The sequence below is a fragment of the Phacochoerus africanus genome, chromosome 2 (assembly GCF_016906955.1).
Source record: "Phacochoerus africanus isolate WHEZ1 chromosome 2, ROS_Pafr_v1, whole genome shotgun sequence".
Lineage (NCBI taxonomy): Eukaryota > Metazoa > Chordata > Mammalia > Artiodactyla > Suidae > Phacochoerus > Phacochoerus africanus.
Window position 1 is genome coordinate 94706700 of NC_062545.1, and position 20640 is coordinate 94727339.

Below are 20640 nucleotides of genomic sequence, written 5' to 3' on the forward strand. Positions count from 1 at the left end.
ATCATAGTTCTAGGTGCAAACTCCATCTTCCTGAGTACACATGTATAGTTCACATGTGTACCTGTGTGCCTGTCCTTAAATTGAAGCTTTCCAATGTCCATCATAGTAGATTAAAGAAAAAAATCTAAACTATTTATTACTATGAAATATTCAAATGAATCATAATTGCTCACATTATAATTGTGTGCAACAATATGTATTATCAGAAAAAATAAATATTATAATAATGTTCTCTCCTTTGTTTTGCTTAAACAGTAAATGTGGATGTCATTTACTGATATGGAGAAAACTGGTAGGTGGGAAAATTTGGGGTGATAATTGATGACCAAAGACTACATTTTACTAATCTTAGTTTTTGTAATATTCAATAATTGCTATGTCACCTTAGAAATGAATTAACTTTTTCTTAGTATTCCATATTATTTTCAACACCTTTTGTTGGACTATCATGTGTCACACTGATACTCAAAAAATGAGTGATGCAATTAGAGACTAGTTAATATTTTCACCATCTTCTTACTTAAAGTCAGATAATGCTTTTCATAATGTAAACTCTAAGGTTTTCCTTTTGCTTGGAATTAAATGGAGTTTTTTAAAAAAACAAAAAGTTGCATTTTATAGAACTATAGAATTGTAGCTTCCTCATCTGGAAAGCAAGAAAAAAAACAGTACTTATCAATAGTATTATTGTATATAAATGATAGCTAAATGATACAATACTTCGAGCACTGAGTATCCCCATTATATTTTATATATATCCCCAATATAATTGTCTGAGGACAAAGGAGACATAGAGGGAAATCATGAAAAAAAAATTGAGCGGGTTATAGTAGCCTTATGATAATGGCAGAAGGGGCTTTGAGAGGTTAAATACTTTTAATACATAAAAAAAGAGAAAATTTCTTTGGGGTAAAATGCATTATCATACCTTCACAATTTTGTATTGATATATTGAATTTTTACCGTTCTATGTTATGTCCCATTATTACAGATGCATAGAACATCTGCTCAAGAGGATCTTAAAAGTGGTCTCATCAAAAATTTTACTGATAACTAAGTTCTCTCATACCCACCATGTGATAATTTGTAAGGCTAAAAAGTTCCAAGTTTTCAAAGCCCCTTTGCCAGGCAAATTTATTTTAAAAATGGTTTCATATCCTGGAATCATTTTCATGTTAGATTTTCTTCTTATTCTGGGAGTCACAATTGTATGTTTCTAATCTATCAATATGTAGCCATTTTCCCTTTTTTCTCAAACGCCATCTTGTTCTTTCTGACTCTATTTTGATCATCTCATATCTTTGACCATAGGAAAGGCAATCAGAGAAAAATAAAGAAGGAGAAATATTCAAAATATACCACCTTCATTTCCACTGTTATCAACTATTTAATCATCTGAACTTAAGATTTCCATCTCTCTTATTAAACTATAGGCCAATCTATAAGATTAACTTTGTTGACTCCTACTTAGCATGGAATGTACTAGTAGTGTAAGTGGTTTTGAAGGCATTTTATAATAAGTGAATCAAACTGAACTTTTCTACTTAGATTTCTATAGGAACTAAAAACTACACTACTTAATGCATAGATGTATTTTAAATCTTTACTGTAAAAACACATTATTTACATTTAATCAATCTTCAACCTTTTTTCCCTCTGAAATGTCATTTTTTTCCCCACATTGTGTCATCATTTCACAAATTACTACATAACTCTTCCAAGAAAACTTTGCTGGTTAATTTAAGTGCATTTTCTCTTGCTTTATTTTCTTTCCATTTATATCATCATAATGTTTATTCAATGCCTTGCATATGATTATTTATTATGTGTTTATGTCTGTGTATATGCATGCATGTATGCATATTAGATTTTTTCTTGAATAATATTACTTCTTTAGGATAAGACTTACATGTAACATTTCTTCTGTTACCCTCCAAAATACCTAACATAACAATTAGGGACATATTTTCAGTTTTAGGACAATGGCCCTGAGAATAATGAAAGTAGAATTTAGCCTGTTGAATATAAACCACAAGGTAAATATTGTGGTTATTCAGCTTACATAGGTTTCTGCTGCCAAAAACTGCTTGATTCCAATATCCCTCAGATTGTAATAAGATGATCCTAGGTTGAATCAACCCAACAAAAGCCAGATTTTCCTGATTTATTTTTATTGATGGCTTCCTTGATAGTACTAATAAGCTCATACACATTCTCTCTCAAAATTAAAATTCTTGTTTAAATTTTTACAGTCCTTAAATCAGAGTTGATGATTCTTGTAAAATATAATTAATAAATGACTAAGAAATACTATTTTTTTGCAACTGTCAAGAAATTGTGGAGCGAGCATGGAGATATCCTTGAAGAATAGACAAATCTAGAAATTATACTCTGTTAGTGTGTATTTTATTTTATTTTATTTTATTTATTTTTTATCTTTTTGCCTTCTCTAGAGCTGCTCTCATGGCATATGGAGGTTCCCAGGCTAGGGGTCTAATCAGAGCTATAGCCACTGGCCTACGCCAGAGCCACATCAACTCCAAATCTGAGCCACATCTGTGACCCACATCACATCTCACGGCAACACCGGATCTCCAACCCACAGAGCAAGGCCAGGGATTGAACCCACAACCTCATGGCTCCTAGTCAGATTTGTTAACCACTGAGCCACAACAGGAACTCCCTGTGTCATTTATTTTAAATCTACTGCCTAACCTTGGGAACACAGATACAGGAGAATCCTGAGAGATTTTATTGTCATGGCCCACAAAGAAACCAAAGCAAAACATTTAGAGGGAAATTCCTCTTCTGCAGCAGTTGTGTGTGTGTGTGTTTTAACTCATAAAATATTAATAGATATTAATAGATAAGACCCAAACAGACTTGCAATATGATTTTGTTGTTGGGAATGCTTTACTGTGACTCTGCTTTCAAAAAGACCATTACTCAAATGGTCCAAGGAAGATGACATACACATAGATCTATAGACTGAAGGTTAGCTGATCTTGTTAGCTCAACTGTGAAGCTCGATGACCTAGCATTATCAACAGAGCTACACCAGTAAAGTTACTAATTTAAAATGATAGTTTGGAATTCCCTACGTGACTCAGTGATTAACAAACACAACTAGGATCTGTGAGGATGCAGGATTGATCCCTGGCCTCTCTCAGTGGGTTAAGGATCTTGCATTGCCATGAGTAGTGGTAGGTCATAGACAATGGCTTGAATTCTGCATTGCTATGGCTGTGGTGTAAGCCAGCAACTACAGCTCCAATTCCACCCCTAGCCTCGGAAACTCCATATGCCATGGGTGTGGCCCTAAAAAAAGAAAAAAATACATTAAAATAAAAAGTAAATGATAAATAAAATGAAATTTACCCAGACAATGACAAGGTCAGGAATACTAACACATTTATATTTCAATATCCAAATCAAAAATCTAGTTTAAATAGTCTTTTATTTCTATTATTATTTGTAATTTAAGGTTATTTTAATAAAATAAAAGAGTGAACAGATGTTGGACTCTAAATTGCAAGGTTGGCATAGATTCCTGTGTTGATTTATTACTGAAAAATTCTTACAGTCCTCCAAAAAAGAAAAAAATGATTATGTCCAGCTTTACACTTTATCAATTTAACATTGATTTAATAATTTAGCCTTGATTAACCTCTTCACTGACTCTTTCACATCTTTGTTTCTGAGGCTGTAGATCAGTGGGTTCAGCATGGGGATGACCACTGTGTAAAAGACAGAGCCCCACTTGACCATGACCCATGAACTTTGGAGTTAGGAACATAGTAGAGAAAAAGGATGGTCCCATGGAAGATGGGGATGGCGGTCAGGTGGGAAGCACAGGTGGAGAAGGCTTTGTGATGCCCCCCTGTTGAGGGCATCTTCATGATAGTGATAAAAATGAAAACATAGGAAGTAAGAATGATCGATCATCAGGCTGCTTATTTCATTGAATGTGGCTGAGACTAAGATGATCTGCTGGCCGATGTGGGGGTCAGAGCAGGAAACAGCCACAATGGCAGCATGCTCACAGACAAATTTGTTTAAGACATTATTCCCTCTGAAGGACAATTCCAATAGAAAGTGGGTAAGGGTCAGGGAACAGACCATAGCCCAAGAGTATGATGCACCCACTAGCTAGGAACAAAGCTTCTGGGACATGACAACTGTGTAGAGAAGAGGGTTTCAAACTGCCACAAATCGGTCATAGGCCATCACTGCCAACATGAAAGTTTCTGTCACCACAAATAGGCAGGCAAAGAAGAACTGCATGATGCATCCAGTGAAGGAAATGGTTCTGTCCTCTACAACCAAGTTTTCTAATAGTTTGGGTGTAACGACTGTGGAGTAACAGAAATCCACCAAGGAAAGGTGGCTGAGGAAGAAGTACATGGGGTGCAGAGTCTGGGACTGAGCTTGATCATCAGGATCATGCCCAGGTTCCCCAGCACAGTGACCGTGTAGATGGTGAGGAAGACCAGGAAGAGTGGCAGCTAGAGACCTGGATAGTCCAAGAGGCCCTATAAAGTGAAAGTGACACCATCACTCTGGTTTTCTTGGTTTCTGTGGACAATGTATAAAATTTGATTCAGAGAAATGAGAAGTAAATTTTTGATACTACAGGTTAAAATGAGGAAATGTGGAGAGACCTAGTGAATATCTATAAATTGTGTTACGGAAAATACTTTGTTTCAACTTTAACATGATTTTCAAAAGCTGGCATTTACTAATATCACAGTTTTAGAAAGAGTATGAAATATGTGCAACTGGAATAATAAAATAAATTCATCGAGTTAGGGAAAACAAAATTAGAGGTGGCTCTGTCTCAAAAGATGTGACTCAGTATCTATAGCGGCAGCTGTCTTCATGAGACAGACTGACCTAATATTTTGCATAAATATGATTTTAGTTGAATTGCTGCTCTTGAGAGAAACATATTAAGAAACCATTGAGAATCTACAAGTTCTTCTCCACCTAACTTGTTGTATTGTAAGAATGTAGAACTCAAAAAGCAATTAATGACTCAACAACATGGTCAATTTTTATTTTGCTGTTGTTGTTCTATTTCTGGATTTTCCTTTCCAATAACCCTGTTATGCTTAATCACACATTTCTCTCCCCTCATTTTAGGTATTTCTTGCAGAAGAACAATCTAATTCATTAGCTACATTTACTTAATTACTGAAATTATAAAAAAGCTTTCACCTCTTCTTTGGCATATTTATAATATGTTTAGAGGGCCTGGGAAATGTCATGTGCCATGGGTGAAGACAAAAAAATGAAAGGAAATAAAATAAGTTAAGAAGTGATAAAGAGAAAACGCAACCAAATGCTGAACCCAAACATCAAGCCGTCAGATATATATGCCACCAAAAACTTAGGGATGTTAACCCTAGAGAATATCATTGAAATATTGCCTAGGAAACCGCAAATAGAGCAATTAGCTTCTGTGATATTTTGTTTGCATAAGATTTTTTTCTAAAGATTGGTGAATAAATTAATCATGACTCTATATAACCCATTTCTCTTTTAATTGATTTTTTTTCCTTAACAGCTGATTTACAGTAACCCATTTGTCTTGTAAGAATGTTGAACCGGAAAATATGCTTTATCTTTAAATACTTGGAAAATACATAAATGCACCCAAAAATTAGCTGTTGGGCAGCAATCCCAAAATTCTTAGTCATTATTGAATTTCTGATTTTCCCCGTCTATATATGAATATGCATTTATCAATGTGGTTTAATTATAAAACTTACACAATAAGTATGATGTTATAATTATAGTGTTCCTTACCCTTTCTTTAATTTAACATTGTACTGTGAGCTTCCTTGTCTTTGAAAACCATAGGTTTTCTTAAGACAATGCTGTTTGAATTACTATTCCAAATATGAGCACAACTCTGCTTAATTCTTATATTTATTATTGAAATTGAAAAAATAAAGCTAGTACTCTGGTTTTTAATTTATAGTCTAGCTTTGTGGGAAGGAAAACATATTTACTATTTAAAAAACTGCCATATCTTAACATATAAATATTTCAATATCAGTGATTTGATTTAATAGAACAGGTATCAGCAAGCTTTTTTTTTGGAAAGTGTCTTACAGTAAATATTTTTGTCTTTGTGGGCTAAAATTTCAAGTATTGAATTCTATCTGATTTCAGCTACTCAATTCTGCATCCTATAGTATGAATGCAGCCATAGGCAATACACAAATCAATAAACATAACTCTTCCAATAAAATTTTATTTATGAAAATGGTAGGCCATATTTGGTTTGTAGGTCACAGTTATCAGCCCATGCAATAGAATGTTTAAGGTCCAATATTAGCTTCAGAGCAGTAGGTGGATGTCCTCTGAGTGGGGATGGAGAGACCTAGGTTTCCTCCAAGTTGTAGATTATAATATAATGATTGTTATCATTTCATTATAATATAGTGGTAAAATGATAATTTGCTTTAAAAATACTACACATCTGCATTGTCACTGTGCATAATGTTTTTGTTTATTTTTATTTAAGTTTTTGCCCAGAATGTTAAGAGTGTGTTTCACATATTGAGATACTTGAATAATGTCCAAGATATTTGCTGATTGACTAAATTACCATAGGACTTTGAACTTTGAGTGGAACTGATCTCAGAGAGACAGCAGTGAGTGATGGCTTGGAGTGATGTCTTACTCTGTTCAGGAGTTGAATTTGGGCAGCCTGGATGAACACCAGGAATGCCAGTCAGTAGAATAGCTAGAGGCTGAAAGCAGAATTGCCCTGATTCTTGTTCTCTCTTGAAAGCAGGAATGTTTCAAGGAGGCAAAGACCATAAAGACAGGTACAAAATGTATTGTTGGAAACACAGTGCAACACGTGGGAGAGCACACAGAGAAGTCGTCGAATGCAAAGCAGTAATCCACACCCAAAGGAGCATCCCCCTGAATGTAGAGTGCACCAGAGAGATGATATAAATCACTTATATAGGACAGTTATTCCAGGTCTTTGTCTTCCTTTGAGCAATTATCTTGTTTTATCTTTCACACCTGACCAGACCCTGGGCCCTCCTGTGATCTGTGTGCACATCTTCAGACCAAGATGGATTCTAAAGCAAGGCATGGTGGAAAGGTAATCTCAACTTGTTATGGCCTGGCACCCCTTCCCTTTCTGACCTAGAGGTCATGTGTATTTGGGGTCTCCCTGACCCTGAGGATGGATAGTATGTGACTATCTTGGTCTTTTGTCCAAGCCGGGCTTAGCACCTCTTTTGATCCTGTCATTGCCATTGTTTAACACATTTACAGAAGACATGTCACACAAAACTCTTCACTAGACTTGTACACAAGATTCCAACTCTCTCAGATCCTTCTTCTGCTAACACTCATACAATAAGAGTCTTACATGTATATTTTCATATGGACCCTAATAATCTCATTTTCTCATACATTCACAATTGATAAATCTTCAAGAGATTAGACCAAATATTTTATCTCAAGGAAAATCTTACAAGAATTTAGAGTCCAATAAAATATAGGCCTTTGTTATTTATTAGAGGAATAGGCTTAATAAACTCAAGATTGAACTAAAAAAGGACTTTTTTTCCAGGTTATGTGGTTAATAACATGAACTACATGTAGACTAGGAATGACGTAATGGATTTCATTCTACTGGGACTCACACAGAATCCATAGGTGCAGAAAGTCATATTTGTTGTGTTTTGGGTCATCTACACTGTCTCTATGGGGGAAATGTGCTCACCATGGTCACCATCACTACCAGCCCATTAATGGGGTGCCCCATGTACTATTTCCTGGCTCATCTCTCTTTCATCCTTGCTTGTTATTCCTGTGTGGATACCCCTAAACTGGTTGTAGATTCGCTCTATGAAAAGAAAACAAGCACCTTCAATGCATGCATGATCCAAGTCTTTGGGCAACATTTCTTTGGAGGGGCTCATCCTGCTGACTGTGATGGCCTATGACCGATATGTGGCCATCTGCAAGGCCTTGTACTATGCAACCATCATGAATTGGCAGCTATGTGGCCTGCTGGTGGGAGTGTCATGGGTGGGAGGCTTTCTCCATGGTTTCACACAGATCCTTTTCATCTTTAGATTGCCCTTCTGTGGTCCTAACGTCATAGATCACTTTATATGTGACCTGATTCCTTTGCTTAATCTGGCCTGCACTGATACCCACACTCTAGGGCTCGTTGTTGCTGCCGTCAGTGGATTCATCTGTCTGTCAAACTTCCTACTCTTGGTTGCATCCTATGGGGTCATCCTTCAAACCATAAGGGCCCAAAGCTTGCAGGCCAGATGCAAAGCCCTCTCTACCTGTGTCTCCCACATCGCAGCAGTTGTCATATTCTTTGTGCAGCTGCATATTTGAGTACATGCGACCAGCAGTTACTTTACCCATTGATAAAGCAGTTGCTGTATTCTACACTATGATAACTCCCATGTTAAACCCCTTAATCTATACCTTGAGAAATGCCCAGCTGAAAAATGCCTTTAGGAAACTCTTTAGTGGGAAAGCCATTTCAAGTGAAATAGAAATGTGCCTAGAACCCAAATTTGAGTGAAGAGAGCCAAGGGTCATAAGGAGATTTTTGTTAATCTCTGCAAATACAACCTAAGAGATAAATAATAATGAAATCACTATGAAGCATAGATTCTGCACAAGGAGGAGTTAAAATGGGTACAAGGAAATGGAGCAGAACAAAAGCTAGCCCAGTGCTATTCTCTAAATATTTTGAAAATTCCTTCAAATTGGGGCACACTGTAGCTAAATTCATCAATTCATCTGGGTGCAAAATTTTTATTCTTTTTTTTTTCTTTTTGCCTTTTCTAGGGTTGTACCTGTGGTATATTGAGGTTCCCAGGCTTGGGATCTAATCAGAGCAGTAGCCGCCAGCCTACACCAGAGCCACAGCAATGCGGGATTCAAGCCATGTCTGCAACCTACACCAATGCAATGCTGGATCCTTAACCCACTGAGCAAGGCCAGGGATTGAACCCAAAACCTCATGGATCCTAGTAGGATTCATTAAGCACTGAGCCATGATTGGAACTCCCCCAAGTTTTTATTCTAATGCAACAACGTAAAGTCAATAAAAATATATACTGAGGTTTAACAATAATCTCTGTTACAATCCAGAGAGTTAGGTAGGTAGACACTGCTATTATTGCCACTAAGAGCTGAGAGAACAAACCGAAATGAGTAAGTTCCAAATCAGAAATACTGAAGAACCAGTAATCATAATATCACTGATTGCTCAGACTACCATCTTTACTGCTATGACACACTGTCAGGAAATGATGACAAAAAGTTAACATGATTAGAATAGTCACTGTTATTAGCAATGGACTGCAGGACTGTGCTGGACCATATACATATGTAATAAATAAACTAACTTATTACATATATATCATCATAGGAAGAAATAAATTATTTTCATAGCATGTATGATGTTACACTATATATGCATATCTATTAGCATATATACTATTACATAATGTGTTGATTACATATATCTAAATTCCAACAACTTTGTTAGTCAATCTGTCCATTTTTAAATATCATGGTTGATGGTTAGATATTTTCTGTACATTGTGCTTTGTAACTCCTTTAGGCATATAAGAGATATGGGCCATTTAATCTCAAAAACATGAATAATGAATATTACATCATATTTCCAAATTTCCTTATATCACTAAAAATCATTTTGTATTGTCCTTGTCACCATCTTATAGTAAAAAATAAGTAATATTTTGTTTGACAGGAATTTTATTAAATTCATTAAATTAATATTTTGTTATGAATTTCAATATATTAAACAATCATATTGAAGTTCCCTCTCTGGCACAGTAGGTAAAGAGTCTGACTGCAGTGGATCAGGGTCACTGAGGAAGCACAAGTTTGATCCCCAGTTCAGTGGATTAGAGGACCAGGCATTGCCACAGCTGTGGCTGGGATTCCATCCCTGGCCCAGGAACTTTCCTATGCTACAGGGGCCGTAATTACAAGAAGAAACAACAAAAACAGTCATACTCCGAAAGTATATGCCCACTTGAAAACATGAGATTGAACAAGTAGAACATTTGTGGGTAATCACAATTAACAAATGAATAAATATAAGTATAAAGTGGGAATAATATTATAAAATATAGAAAAAGTACTTGAGCCTAGGAAATTCTTTCTACCTTTATCTGAGACTTTTACTTATATCTCTTCTGAAACCACAGTTTGTTTTCCTTACTGCTTAAACTAGGAATAAGGAAAAAAGTGGAATCTGCGTGTGTCATTTTATGAAGAAATTGTTTACCTGATAACTTCCCAGCCCTTAGCAAGATTTCGTCACACTATTAATGTGGGTTTTTCCTCTATTTCTATGTTCATCAGTTGGCTTTTTGGTAACATTACATCATGGAAAGCTGTTTTTGACATATGTAGCTTCATATATGCAATTTCTGCAATTTTAGAGTAAATATATTCCATTCATTGCTTTTGTTTTTCATTCATTAAAAAACACATATTTTGTGTTCAAGGATTCTAGCAGGCACATCAATAGTTGCTGGGGCTTTAGTAATGAATAAAGAAAAAAACCTGAGTGATGCTTTAACAGAGGGACCTCAACAAAGGAGTAGAAAATGACATCACAGTGTTATAACCTGTAAGATAATAAAACACAGTGTGTCATTAAAGTCTGTTGGGAAGACACCCAACACAGACATGGTGGGTCAGAAATTTTATTGGATGAAAAGACATCAAAATGGGATGCAATCAATAAAGTACAATCAGAAGAATGAATAACCATCAGGGAGAGTAACAGTGTTGCTGTGAGATGGAATATATATCAAAGGTGAGCAGGTGAATACAAGAATGCAGAAGTCCTAATAAATTAAATATTCCTGTGCTTGTTAAATCAACTGTTTATTCAAAACTTAATTCCCAAATGTCCACTGTATGCCAGGGAACATGCTGGACACTTAGCTCATAAAGGGACAATAGTACATTATGAAGTTGGAGAGAAAGGAACAGAGAAGGTCAAGGAGCGTCTCATAATTGTTTGAAGGTTTAATGCTAATTACTCTAGGGAAAGTTTCCAGCATACATATTTTTAAACTATAAAATGATCACATTAGCTTTGAGTTTTAGAATGACAATTCTGGCTTCAGTATAAGGAAAATAAATTGAAGGAACCAAACATGCAGCAAAGGGGACCTAGAGGTTACTGTAATGATTTCAGTGTAAAAGAACACTGGAGACTTGAGCTTTGCCAGTGATGATGCGGAATGGGAGTGAAAACAGCTGCTTCTGGTCAGATCTCAATCACTGGGCCCCAGGAATAGCTGCTGTGTGTCCGCACTGCTGACAGCCCACTGCCCTTTCCTTTCTGGATGACTGCATTAGAGAAAACTGGAACTACCCCCACTTAGGGATCATGCCCATGTATCCAAGGTTGCACCAGTGGGCAATGAATGATTGACGCATGGTGGAAAAGGCCTGGTCTCATGCCCATCACTGGAAAGAGCTCTGCCATACAGTATATACTGCAGAGTTCCACGTATCCTGGCTGAAGCCAAGTATATCCCCCTTTTCTTCCTCTCACAGGCAGTTTCCCTCCTAACTTCCACTTACAAATTACTTTCATAAACATTTGTTCCAAGAGTCTGCATCTAGGAAAACCAAATTAAAATGGAAAATTGAGAAAAGTTCAAGAAATATTTAGGAGTTATAAGTAAAAGGGCTTGATAGAAAATGATGATGTAAGACAGAAGAATGATGAATTAAATCCATATTCTGCTTTGGTTCATTGGATGCTTAAGGAAGCAGCAAAAAAGGAACCGAGAGAAGATGATGCCCTTTGTCAGTGAAGAGGTCTCTCCACCCCAGTGGACATGGCCACTCACCCTCTGGCTGAAGGATTAACCCTTCCTTGCCTGAAAAACCTGTCATGAGCTCCCCTGTAACAGTTGCCATGAAAGGCAATGCTGATTCTCCTCAGGACCCACGATGGACTCCCTAAGGTGCTCTTCATTCTTTAACCAGGAAACAGTCCCAGCAGACCCCTAAAAGCGAGATACAGTGTGACACAAGAGGGATGCCCTACACTCCAAAATAACACCTTGAGTTCTCTAATTTATACAAACAGAAATCCATGGATTATATATGAGAATGGATATCATAGTAAGAAAAAAAAATTTGAACTAGGCTTGACTTGTTGGTATGGACACAAAAGCAGAGATCCTGCTTTTTCTTTTTCTTTTTTTTTCTTGTATTTTTTAGGGCACACACTGGTGGCATATGGAAGATACCAGGCTAGGTGTTCAATCAGAGCTTTAACTTCAGGCCTACACCACAGCTCACAGCAATGCTGGATCCTTAACCCACTGAGCGAGGCCAGAGATCACACCCAAATCCTCACAGACACAAGTGGGTTCGTTACTGCTAAGCCACAAAGGAAATCCCAGGTGTGTCTTTTAACACTGATGCTGGGGGAGTCATGAAAAGCACTAACAGTCTGCAAGGTGAGGAGGAACACATGAACCAAAGGTGACCCACAGTGAATGGCTTAGAAATGCCAGACCTGCCTTTGTTTAATGCTGAGAAAGACAATAAATGGCATGGGTAAGTTGGAATATTTGAGTCAATACATCAATTAAAATCTACTCAGCCACCCTGGGATGATCAATACCCAGAGAAAGAAATCTGTATAGGAAACCTCAACATTCTTGAAAAGGCCTGTGATGGCCCTTTTCCATGGGCTAGACCATTAGTGGAAATTATGGCCACTGATTTGGGAAATCCAAATGACTGTAACTTAATGAATGTAAGTAATTTCAATGAAAGTAACTGAATCCCAGGTCTGAGTGGCCAAGCAATGGCCATTAATCCCAAAGGGGGTGTGGGCCTGGTCACCATAATGGACAGCAGAGTCAAAACAACAGGCAGAATAAAACACATAAGAACACTTAGAGTGTTGTCCAGTTGATCATGGCATCCCTAGAAGTGAGACAAATAATAACCGTAATCAATTCTTAATCCATCTATGTCAGCAGAAAATCTCTAGCTGATGGCAAAAGCATGCTAACTGGAATCGCAAAAACAGATATGCATGGCTTTGAAATCAACTCTTGGACATATAAGTATTAGAATTCCATGAATATAGAGGAAATTGGAAGGACCCTCATACCTTGCTAACAATTTACAATGTATCATTCTCCTAGACTTCTCCAAAGGGACAAATGGCATTCAATCAGAGTAACTGTCCATTGTGGAAAAGGAAATAATCAGAACTTCTAGGACTACTGACATTGATCTGAAAATTATATGAGGAGATCCAAAATAATACTGTTGTCCAGCAGAGTAGTAACTGATAGAAAATTTATGGTTTTTGCAACTTTAGTTCCGGTCCATTTACAGTGGGTCCATGGTCACAGAACCCATGCTGTGATTATTTCCCCAGTTCCAGAACACATAATTGGAACAGGAAAATTAGCAATGGGCAGCATCCCCACACTGATTCCTTGACCTGTGAATAAAAGGGCAGTCTAGGGGGAAAGGCAAAGGGAGAGGTGTTACTACTGGAATGAGTCGGTTCTTCACTACATTATAAGATTTCCTTTAGGTATTGAGCCACAACGCATGTACTAATTCATAAACTTTTATTTTTCGAGTGATTTTAGGTTCACAGCTAAATTGAGAGAGAAGTTCAGAGACCATATAGAGCCCTTGTTTCCACACTGTGACACTCTCCTCATCAGAATGATACACTTGTTAAAATCAAAGGAACCTATACTGATTCATCATGACACCCCAAATTAACGGTCCCTCTAGGGACTGTACATTCTATGGGTTTTGACATATATGATGACAACATCCAAAATGGTCATAACATACAGAGGAGCTTTACTCCGTATAATTCCTCAATGCTCCACCTATTCATCCCTCCTCTTTTCCAAACCCCTTATGTTCACTGATATTTTTGCTGTCACCATGCTTCTGCCTTTTACAGATTGTCATATAATTGAAATTACACAGCAAGGAGTCTTTTCAGTTTGGATTCTTTATATCTGTAATATACACTAAGGTTTCCTGAATGTATTTTCATAGCTTAATAGCTCATTTCTTTTTAGATTTGAATGCTATTCCATTGTCTGACTATGTTACCTTTTATTTATCTATTTACCTACTAATGAGTATCTTATTTTTTTTCCCAGCATTTGGTACACATGAATAGAGCTGTTACAAACATCCATGAGCAGAAAAACTGCTTTTTTGTTGTTTTTATTTCATCTTGTGTCTTAATCTGTTTTTAGGCCACATCTCATTTGTCTTTCACTAGATTTTTTTTATTTTATTTTCCCACTGTACAGCAAGGGGATCAAGTTATCCTTACATGTATACATTACATTTACATTTTTCCCCCACCATTTGTTCTGTTGCAACATGAGTATAATCTTAATATTAATTGTTGTTGATTGAATTTTAAAAATTTGTATTTTTTCATTTCATAAATGTACAGATTAATTTATAATGTAAACTATATTATAATTATAATAAAATCCTATAGATTTACAAATTACTACTTTTAATGATTTTAAATATATAAATATGACTTTGAAAATAAAATATTTCATTGCCATTAATAATTTTTTTTTTATAAAACAAAGAAAGCTAATTGACTTAAGACAAGAAAAGATTATTTTGCATATTTTTCAATTTTTGTGGCTATATGAATTAGGTCAACTTTCCTTCTTTTTATAGAGTCAGATTCCCTGATTTTTCTAGGAATGAATCCAAAAATAATCCACCCAGATTGGGCTGCCAAACATTAATTTGGGTAGATATATGCTTCCTTGCTTGTGATCAAACACTGCCAACCTGTCATAGTAAACCAGTGTAACTGTTGTTGCATTCAAGGATAATTGAGAAATATACCTTAGGAAAGAATGGCAACTAATGACGTCAAGTGTAAAAAATCATCAGCAAATTATCATATTTATATTTCATGTGTTAATACAATTTAAAAATACATACTAATATTGAAGTCTATGGCAAGTGGTAAAGAATAGGTACAATTGTGAAATTGCCCAAATATGTTTGACTTTTGCTAGAAATTTCATGAAAAAACCAATGTCAATAAAAGGAGGTAATGCGATGGTAACTTTTGGTCAGTTATCTCTCGGTGGCCTTTGTTTCAATATTGAATAAAGGAAAATTTCATGGATTTTTGTCTTTTGTATCTAATGTGTAATTTTAAGACTATTTAATCATGTAAACTAAGCGTAGGATAGAAATACTTCACTTCTGGTGGCCATTTTATCCACTGATAAGATATTCTCTCTCCACAGTGGGTTTGCAAAAGCCAGCATACCTTGTGTATGACAGTCATATCTTGGCCCACAGGTGTCTGTTTTGGAAAACACTGAATGCCTTGATAGTCAGGTATAATTCTCAAACTAATTGTTTAAGCTTTCTAAAGTCTCTTCTTAAAATTAGGATATCATTACATAATTCATAAGTTAATGAGGAATATGAAATATCCCAGGGACAGATCTCATTCATAACACACAGTTCTTTTCTGCTCACACTCTCTCTTGTTTGAGTGAGCAGTTTAGCAACCAAATTGTCATGCCTACATGTAAACCTAAGTATAACAGAAAATGTTTTAAAAAAAAATTCAACCATAGTTTAAACATGTGCAGTGAGATACACTTCAATTTCAATAATATGATCATGAAAAAATTTAAATTAGTTTGGTGATAGGCCAGTTATCTTAGGACATTTTTTTTTGTCTTTTTGTCTTTTTGTTGTTGTTGTTGTTGCTATTTCTTGGGCTGCTCCCGCGGCATATGGAGGTTCCCAGGCTAGGGGTTGAATCAGAGCTGTAGCCACCGGCCTACACCAGCGCCACAGCAACGCGGGATCCGAGCCGCGTCTGCAACCTACACCACAGCTCACGGCAACGCCGGATCGTTAACCCACTGAGCAAGGGCAGGGACCAAACCCGCAACCTCATGGTTCCTAGTCGGATTCGTTAACCACTGCGCCACAACGGGAACTCCTCTTAGGACATTTTTAACACATATCGCTTGCCTGAGTTTTCTGGCACTATGAAATAGACTGAAAATATTTATTTCTTTCCTAGGCTTGAATAAATCTTTTACATGTTTCATGCCATCAGCACAGGAGCAGAAGCTCTTACATTTAACTTAAATTTGTCAGGAGATATTTAGTTTCTCTCTTAATGTATTAAAATGTAGCATGTTATAAATTTATGTTGGTTGATTCATGTGAAACTATTCTATGTAAGATGGCAGGTATTTTGAAATGGAAAAGTCCTTAATATTTGTAGATATTCAATCCCAAACCGAGCCTTTTCTTAATAGTAATATGGAAGAATTTATATAAGATGATATGAGACCCAATGAAATTCACTGCCAACTTGAAAATGCTTTCATGTGAAATTTTATTATTAATATTTTTCATTTAAATAATGCATGATTAAAACTAAAGTATGCTCTAGCATTTTTATACTAATCAAATGATCACATGCTATAAGAGAAGTAAAACCTTTTAGAAGGAATTTATAGCAAAAATATATACACAACATAAATAAGCCTAATGCAAGCCTGGTTGATGGGACACTTACCATAACAGTGACATGGATAATTCACTACCTACAGACCTGAGTGGCTGTCAGGTTAAATTGAGGATGCATCAGTAATATTTCCAGCTGATGCCCCCAGATACTTACTCTGCCAATTTGTTTCCAGTATAAACAGTTGGAATTAAGTGCAGAGAAATGAAAACCAGTTAACTCAAACACATTCAGATTAGTTTTCTCAAATATTTTGTAAACTCAGCACATCTTCAACCTTCAACCAGGGATTCCATGGAAAGTGGGCTTAACATTTCACTAAAGTGATCAGTGATGCAAGAAGTATATCCTTATCCATCAGGAAAGCAGCCTACTAATTTGGAATGTTGATTTGATCTCAATACTAGCTGACTAAATAATAAAGACATTTTCAAATTCTTGAAAAAACAGCACCAGTATATAGGTCCTAGATGTCATCTATTTCATGCCAATGTCTGAAGAAAATTGGTTAGGAAGAACAGAACAGAAACTTAAGCATCTAAGCAAAAATTAATAGGTCTTTGAAGGTTCTAAATAATTATGTTCCCAAAGCATTTCTAAACAGATCAAGGCCAAATGTTGCCAAGCCACTGTCCATGGTAATGTTCCTGGGTCCCCAGTTTGTTTACTTTCCACATTTATCTCAACTTGCCTTAGGCATTTTTTTTCTCTGGGGACCCCCAAAGCTGTAGTCAAGAGCAGTTCATCAAACTGTCTGCCTTGTGTTCTTCCATCATTCTGAAGAACAGGAGGGAATTAGTACAACCTGTAAGAGCATTAGGTTGTCTTGCAATAAAACCAGAGATGAAATAGGACAAAGAGAACCAAACATGGGCAGTTACATTCTCAATATGGACCATTATCAAGATCCTAGGCATACAGAGTAGATAGATCAATAAATCCACAAGGTGCCAAGTCATACTTGGTACAAGGTTCCTTGTTTCTAGGGACTAACATTGTCAGAATAGATCAGTGGGGAACGGGAGAAAAAGAAACAAAAAAAGAGAAGACTAAGCATTCTTTTCTGCATAAACATGGTAGGGAGGAAAAGGATGCATCATTAAGTGAAAGAGATGGAAAATGCAGAGGACGGGAGCACACAAAGGACAGCATGGCTTTTATTCCCTTTTGCACTTTGTTCTTTTGTCACTGAATAGCCACAGATTATTTAGATTCAGCCTCATATGCCCACAATGAAGTTCACTGAGTCTCTCTCTCTCTGTCATATACATATCCATACACTGAATCATTGCTTACACGTTTAAAAGTTCAGGAAGGCATATTCTATTCTGTCTAATCTGGCTCAGAGCAAATGACTTGGCCAAAAAATAATAATAACAAGAATATATTGACAGAGTTCAATGTTTATGTATTTTTGTATGTTTATATTTATTGTATTTTTGATACTTATGATAGTATTTGATATATTATTAGCTCTACTATGAGAAAACAACACTGAAGATTCTTAAGATTCTAGCTTCAAACCAGTAACCCAGTAAGCAACAGCAGCAAGAAAATGCTAGATTTAATGCTTGCTTCCAGTTTAGTTGTCTTAAATAAATGAACAATCTAGTACTTCAACGTAGGGGAAAACAAAATCTGGAGTTTTACTGGTTGTCCGCCTCAACACTATGCTCTATGTTGACCAAGCTTTTACTGAAACTATCCTGTATCAATCTATATTAAGAGACAGCTGGTCACATCTTGAATCTCCATCTTCCATAAAAATAAATTTGACACATAGAGACACATATATGTGTCCCATTAACATCCTCAAATCCTGAATTCATTTCTGGTCATATAACTCATTCTGACACAAACTTAATTTTGAAAATGTCACTTTTTTTAATATACCAGTATTGGTACCATACATAAACTATTTTCCTAATCCAGATCATCTATTTTTTAAAATTTTTATTGTTCATGGTAGTTACTATTGCTTTCACTTCATGTTGTTTTTTTTTTTTAATTTCTATACTTATTTAAGTGATGTACTTTCCAATTGTGATGTGCTCTATCCTGGATATTCCTCTTATATAGGGAAGATCAATCACTAATATTTTTAAGTTTAGTATCATTGTATTTTTTTGTGATTTATTCATATTTTTTAGTTTTTGCTTGTATGGGGAATTATTTATCTATCTTTCTATTCGAAATGATAATCTTGATGGACAGAATATCCTAGGTTGCAGATTTTCTCTTTCAGGACTTTGAATAATTCTGACCACTGCCTTCTGGCATGCAACTTTTCTGTGGAGAAATCAGCCAATAGCCTATTTTGGGTTCTCTTGTAATTACGCTTTGTTTTTCTCCTGCTGCTTCTGAATTCTCTCTTTATCTTTAAATTTAGCATTTTAATTATAATACGTCTTGGTGAAGGTCTAGTTAGGATCATCTTCTTTGGGACCTTCTGTGCTTCCTGTCCCTGGATAGCTGTTTCCTTCTTTATGTTTGTGAAGAGTTCAGTCATAATTGCTTCAAACACATTTTTGATCCTTTTTTTCTTTTTTTCTTCTGAGATCCCATTTATGAACAGATTGAAATGCTTTATATTGTTCCATAGGTCTAATATGTTGATTTACTTTTTTTTTAATTTGTCTTTCTCTGTTGTTGTGATTAGGTGATTCCAATTATTCTATCTTCCTGATCATGTGTTTGTTCTTCTGCATTATCCAATTTCCTATGTATTGCCTTTATCTCAGTTTTTGGCTCAGCAAATGAGTTTTCTACTTCTAATCAGATCCTTTTGATAGGTTCTATTTCCTTTCTGCAGTAATATGCATTTCTATCAATACCCCTTCTTAATCCCTTCAATACATTCATTAAGTCCTCTTTTGAACTCAGAGTCTGGTACACTGATATCTGTTTCATCATTTGTTCTTTCAGGGGAATTCTCTTGGTCTTTTAATTGAGAGTGGTGCTCTTCATTTGACTTGTGTATCTCTGACTTTATGTGTTAGGATAAACAGCTACCTGCTGTGGTCTTGAAGTGCTGCTTATATGTGGCTGTGTTCCTGCATATCTCACAGGCGTCTAATATTTTGGGTGGAAGGAATGTCTTTAATACGGATGCCTGTCACGTCTTTCCAAAATGTATGTTTGACTATTATTCCCTTGATATGGGCTATAATTGCTGCTGTGCTGACCAGAACCTGAGCTATATGTTCAAAGGGCCTCCTCTTTGCTTTGTGCTTTTTGAACCTTGTTGTGGGCAGGGTCTGATCTCCAGCTTTTGGAATAAATACCCACAGATCTATTTCTAAACTTTGGTGTGAGGTAGGTGGAGCAGTAGTGCTCCTGCTGGGAGAGGAGCCACTGAATATTCCTATAGAGGAGCTATTCTCAAGAAGTGCTTTCTGTGTGTCACTTGTCACTCGTTGTACAGGCTCACAAAGTGCACAGTTTTTGGCAATGTGCTCTTTCCAACTTAAATCAGGAGAACATGGGAAGATGGCCTGGTTGGTCCTTAGGTGCTGGGCTCACAAAGCCACTTAGGGCAGATACACTGGCACAGAACTGTTTAGGTCAGGCACTAGGACCACTGTTATTGACCACTTGTACCGACAGTGGGAGCTACTGAGTCAGCCCAGACCCTAACCCCCAACTGTGTGAGCATACCCACAGAGCCTGCAGCCACTATTCACAAACTTGCCCCAGCCAAGGGAACACCAGTACACTGCTCCAGTGTTCTGCGGGCAAGGAGTATTCAAAGCCATCTGTTATGCATCATATTTGAAGATTACAGGGCTACTGGGACATTCAGATTTCAGCCCTACTTCTGAAGTCACATGGCCTCTGGGGAATCAGCTTGGATTTCAGACCCACCTTTATGATTCGGCAACTTACCAGTGCTTGTGGGCTTCCATATCTCATGGAGCTGGAGCCATGCCCACTGTAAGACAACTGAGAATGAGGCCACTATGGTGGGTCCTACCCCTCCATTCTAGTATGCAAGTTAACAATGGCAGACTCAGGCTCCTTCTTGTACATACACC

At 36.5% G+C, this 20640-nt stretch overlaps 2 pseudogenes; one reads left to right on the top strand and one right to left on the bottom strand.

The window, feature by feature from the left end:
* Nucleotides 1-3633: 3633 nt before the first annotated feature.
* On the bottom strand, nucleotides 3634-7284 carry LOC125120725 (olfactory receptor 5D13-like; annotated as a pseudogene).
* Nucleotides 7285-7620: 336 nt separating this feature from the next.
* On the top strand, nucleotides 7621-8581 carry LOC125120726 (olfactory receptor 4C46-like; annotated as a pseudogene).
* The last annotated feature ends 12059 nt before the right edge of the window (nucleotides 8582-20640 follow it).